The sequence below is a fragment of the Pezoporus wallicus genome, unplaced genomic scaffold (genome assembly GCF_028554395.1).
Source record: "Pezoporus wallicus isolate ANWC-B61680 ecotype Strahan unplaced genomic scaffold, APGP_CSIRO_Pwel_v1 contig_7505, whole genome shotgun sequence".
NCBI classification, from domain to species: domain Eukaryota; kingdom Metazoa; phylum Chordata; class Aves; order Psittaciformes; family Psittacidae; genus Pezoporus; species Pezoporus wallicus.
In genome coordinates, this window is record NW_026638908.1 from 2,737,501 (window position 1) to 2,743,405 (window position 5,905).

Sequence of the window (5,905 nt, forward strand, 5' to 3'; positions counted from 1 at the left end):
TTTATGATACTTTGTTTTAGCTGGCTCTGCAGTGGAGTCCTGCTTCAATTGTTTGAACAGTTTCCAATGAAGAGGGCATAAGAAATAAATGTTCAATGTCTCCCTTGGGAATGTGAGGAATGCATCTGCCTGTTAAATGTCTCAGAGTTTAATTCAAAGAGTGAAGTGATCTGCCCAACAGTCTGCACCTTATCCTCAGAATTTAAAATACATAGTCCCTTAGGTTGTTCAGGTTATGCATTTACTTTTGCTTGTTGTCCGCTCTTAACTCTCCAAGTATTTTTCACCATCAAAATGAACTCCTGTAGTGGGTGTAATATAATATCTCCTTCTCTCTTCCTGGTAAGTGGTTTGTACTGCTTATGAATAGATCAGCCTTCCAGCACCGTAGGGATTCTGGCTGAGATGGCTGATTTGAACTACAGAGGGCTAAGGGAGTCTGTTGCATTATTTCAGGTGACTTCAGCCTTCACATTTGGTTAGATCAAACATCACCAGTACTTTCTTACTAGGTTTATGGCTTGGAATTCTAACACAGCAATGAGCCAAATCCTTGACTCATCCTTAATTGGTGCAGCCCCCTTGATTTTAGTAAAATAATGATAAAGTGACAAACTGTCCAATGCTTACCTTACCTTGAAGCTGCCTGTGTAACTCCAAATTGCATTTTCTGAGTCTATCAATATTCCAATCTAATGGATTTGAAAGAACTAAGCATAATTCTAGTGCTAAGCACAAAAATGATTTTTCAAGATTTTTTGTTTTAATTAATGACTATTTGGATATAAATTGTTACAGCTGCATCTCTGCAACTTCTTGCTGGAACAGGCAAAATTAATAGGCTTGCCAGGCATTTAGACCTAGAATAAAATACCATTCTGTATCCAAAATAAAACACTGTTACCTGTGACAACCTCATTGGCTGTTTTAGCAGACAGACCGGGTGCTGTAGAAGCGGGTGCAAACCATTCTCTCAGCATGGGATAGGATTCTTCTTTGTCAGGACAACGTAGGAAGGATGCTCAAGCTATACTTGCTTTGTGTAAAATTGTGGAGCCAGAGCTTCTAACATGGGTTATTCTATAGTAAATTGCTTTTAGAGCAGGCCAGAAATAATCAGAACAAAACAGGTGCTTTCACACTCCTCAGGAACCTAATTCACTAAAATGGTCTGTAAGAAATAGCAGGGGTGGCTCTGTTCCTTTTCACCTGCGTCTGAATAGCTGGCTTCAGCCTTCAGGTGGGTTCAGGAAAATTAGGCTGTTGAGGGCAATAGCCATTTTCCATTCAAGCTGCTGGAAAAAAAACCCTTTATATCCCTTTTGTTTAGAAGCAGTGGAAACTGCAGAGGCTGTTCACTGCCAGAGCAGTTCTGTGGGGGCTAAAGGGCTGGGAAATAGGCTAAGAAGTGATAAGAGTGGGGCATTGTCCAGTGGAATTCTTTTATGCCCAAAATGCTTCTGGCCTGAATTCAGAAGAAGAAAATGTAGGATGTCCTGAGTGCAGCCCTCTGGGTTCACCTGGGTGCTAGCAGAGGGGATAAAGCATGCTGAATGGATATATATGTGTTCGTGCCATGTACAGTAGTGTAACACACAATAGCCAGGCCATGAGCTGAGACATGTAAAGGGAAGGGACAGCAGCACTAAGCTGGAGGTCTGCAGGTTCATGAGGACCCTCTGAGCTGACCAATAGCCAACATTAGAGCAGGAGGCTTTAGGTGTCAGGTATGGAGCATTGCATGAAGCTGAGGAGAAGCTAGGCACAGCAGCTACAGCAGGGATCATGGGGGTGAAACACCACAGCAATGAGCCCTGAGAAGTCAATATGTCACCACAGCCATTGCACATCTGCCCAGCCCAGTCTGAGATGGGCTTGTAGTTTGCTGGCAGCACAGACTGCCGTGTGAAGTTGTGGTGGTTCTCAGGAGATGAACAGCCACAGGAGAGCTGCAATTGCTGTAGCTGCTCCTCCCTCAACACCCCTCTTCACCCACCATAGATGCAATAACCCTGAATAGCCTCAATCCTTCAGGCATCTGCTTGTGCTACATACACCCAGGCAGAGATTCTTGGCCATTACCACTACTACTGTCTTTCCATTCTTGTCCGGCTCTGGTCTGACATGTGAGCCAAAATCTACACATGCTTCCTGCAGCAATCATTCCTTTTTTTTTTTTTTTTTTTTTTAAAAGTTTCTGTCTTTGGTCTTTGCCACTGGAAAGAATGGCAAATTTCTCCTCCAAAAGCATTATTGTTGCACTCTATGTACAGTTGTCTATATTTATTGCCTGTATTTCATCTTTTCTCTGCTGTGTCTCAGAAGCGCATGTCTGAGAGGTCATAATTTACTTGAGACAACGATAAAGTATTTTATTGTGTTTTATTTTAAAATTATAATGAAGGTACCTCAGTCCAGAGGTGCTGGAAGCTTAGCCATGGATTATTTAGTGAAGTAGTTGATATGGAAAATTATTTACCTCTGAAGATAACAGAATGGATGAGAGATCGTTTTCTGGTTTTATAGTAGGATGGCATCAATCAATGGGAAAAAATAATTTCATTGACAAGTAATTACTTAGCAGGTCTTAGAGTAAAAGCCAAAAAGTTACAGGGCGAGTGAGAAAAGGTAACAGGATATTTGTTCCCCTGAGGAGGCTTATTCACATGAAAACATTTCAGGCAAAATAATGGGACTGGCACATAGGTAGGATGCTCACCTGTCATGAGCATAGGCACTCTTGTCTGAAGCAACTGTAGTGTACTCAGATATGGATCTGTCAGAAAGCTACATGTATGCTGTTTGAACGCAGGAATAGAGGGGCCCCTATGCAAAAAGGAGTTGCAATATGAACTCATCACATAACAGAATTACAAATTATGTCTAATGAAGAAGGTGTGATCATGGATATACAGGCTCTGGTGGACTGGGGGACATCAGAGGTCTTTACTTTGAGATTAAGCCTGTTTCCATTTTACTAAGAGATTAATTTCTCAGTTAAGATTAGTTTCTGAGCTCTACATCAGAAAACAGGATCAATGGACATTCAATGGACATTTAAAACTTTGAAGAAGATTTTTCATGCTTTGATGTTTCGAACTAAAAATCGAATGAAAATCTAAGGTAGCAAAGAAATATCTATAAGCATACCATCTCTGCATACATTTATTAAGAAAAGCCTATTGCCAGTGCTTATGCTTAAAGTTGTGTATTAATCAAGATGACTTAACAATTCAGCAGGCCTTAAGTGCCCTCCTTAAGAGGCACTTTTTCTTGAGCTGGGATATAAAGCCTCCACTCTTTAAAAGATTTTGGTCATACTCAGGTTCTTCTAGCCTCACCAGAGACACTGGAGTTTTTGAAGCTATGAATACCTCCTGGAACTTCTGCTAGGCTAGCATGAAATCACAGCCTCTCCAGAGTAGTCCCATCTGTCTATAGCATAATGATTCACACATTATTCCTTAGTAAAGGGTAGGGAAAGTCATCACTCTGGGAATTTACAAACCCCTTTGGTCATCCACTATGCCAGAACCATAACAACAGCTTTCATTATTGTGCTCTAGTTTTAATGGATTATCCTTTTTATTGCTGGCTACAGTTGCAGTTCTCAGAAATAAACCAAAAAATATTCATTATATTAAAAAATTCTCCAATCTTCTTTAATGTTGCTCTCTTTAGTGTTATTTATTGAATGATTAAATTACCATTAGCAGATGGTAACTGAAGTATATAAAATGCAAATGCCTACAATATCGAGGAAGCATATTTTACTAACAAAATTTAATTCAAGTGCACATCATGATTGCTCTTTTTTTGTGCACAGAATGGAAGATAATGGAGATGCATACCATGTCTCTCTTAGATTAATTAATCTATTTGTTCAACAAATCAAGCTGATGCCAGTAGTTTAGTTAACAATATGGAAAGATAGGTGATATTGGAGCATATGGCCTGCAGTTAAAATGAACTTTGTTGCTCTAAAATGGAACTTTTCCCTAGCATTTCTTAATTTTAATGGTATGCCACCAGAGGCTTAAGGCATATTAGAGAACAAGGTTGTAAATTGTTCCTCAGTTTTATTCTGGAGCCTAGATAATCCCATTTTATAGATGAGACTCAAAGCACTGAGATATGGACTCTAAATACTTGAATAATACAGAAAATATTCTTTTTCCACTCACCAGGGTCCTCCACATTCCCCATGCAGTTTGTTTGAACTTGTACCCTAAACTCCCATTGAATTCAGTGGGAATTGGACAAGTAACATATATTCAGAGCTGTAGCCTTTGCAGACTATAATATAAAGGTAATGGGAATCATACAGAATATCCCCATCGTCTCATTTCCTGATTCAGCAGGATTAGTTCTTCTTTTATGCATTTAATTCAGTGAAAGCCATCTGAAGAGTCCTGAAAACATTAGGATAACTGCACAGTGGGGACTCCCCATGTACACATTCTTTCTTAATGTACCTGAGACTTAGGAAGGCTCCCTCTCATTACATAGACAAACGAAAAGTGCTTGCTTTGGCAGTGGTAGCAATAGCAAAAACAACTGCATTTTCTGCATTATTTTCTAATCAACCCCTGATACCACAGCCTTTACAAACCACCAAGCCAGCTGACACAGGACTCAGAATTACTCCTTCTTGTGTGAATAGAAATTTGTGATGCAGCCTGGATTTTACAAGCTTACATTTGCTTAGTTGCACATTGCTTGTGACAAATCAGAGGCTAGCAATAACAAGGATATGGGATATAAATACAATGATAGCATAACTGAACCCTTTGCAAAGTCTGTATGTTGCATATCCATGGGAATAAAGCCATGGGTGAGGAAAGAAAGGTTTTAGTTAGCTAGCAGGAAGACAGTAAGAAGAATCAGAGCATACATTCTCTGGGAAAAAAAAAAAGACAGCCTATGTATAGTGTTACTGTCTATAGGCTATTTCTATGTTTTAAGGGGAGACATGGATTCCTTTACTTAAGGGAATTAATTTACTTTTAAAAAGTAATACTACTTCAATTGCACTGCATTCAAAGTATGAAGTATGGCTTCATGTGGCTCTGAGTAGAGACATGCCTGGCTGCTGAACATTCCCTCCAGCTCTCCTTGTGTAGGCTGAAGCATTTGGACTTCTTAGATCATATCCCAGAGACCATAGCATAGAGATGCGCAACACTGATTTTTTCCTAGAAAAGGGTGGTTGGGCAGAAAAGGACTACCAGCTGTGGAAAAGTGTAGTTTCTGCTGTCCTCTCAATGTATTGTATTTGCTACTTGAAATTCAGCCGAGAGCCTGAGGGTCCATAGTGCCACAAGATAAAAGAGCTACTGAAGAACTGGGGGAGAATTTTTATTGCTGGATGATTATAGAAGAGGGGTAACATTAAATCTAGAAAGCAGGTTGAGGTCTTGCTTTGGTGGAGAGTCCAGTTAAGCATTAAAGTAGTTCTTGGGAGTACTGGGAAATGTGGGTATTTCAGTTCTACAGTTTGTTGCAGTATGATAGAACAGTAGCTTTCCACCAGCTGAACAATAATTATTGAAATTTAACATGTCAGTCAATTAAACCTCTTCTGTCCATTTAACTGCAGCATATTTCACTTTCAAACACTTGCTACTCCTGTTTTTTAAACTGAGCAAAAGCAACTTTTCTGTCTCAGCAGACTCTACAGCTGTGCTATACAGGGTTGGTTGGTATAGCATTTCCCAGGGAACCCTCAGGTTACACTGGCTGTGTCCTCCTGCAATTTCAGTTGAATAAATAAGCATAATTTACAAAGATTAATTATCAGATCTCTGACAACCTGGCTCCTTAATGACTGAACATTCACTCTGGCTGCTTAGGAGGAATAAGGGGCAATACAATACAGCCAAGGCTCTGTATTGAGCAACCAGTG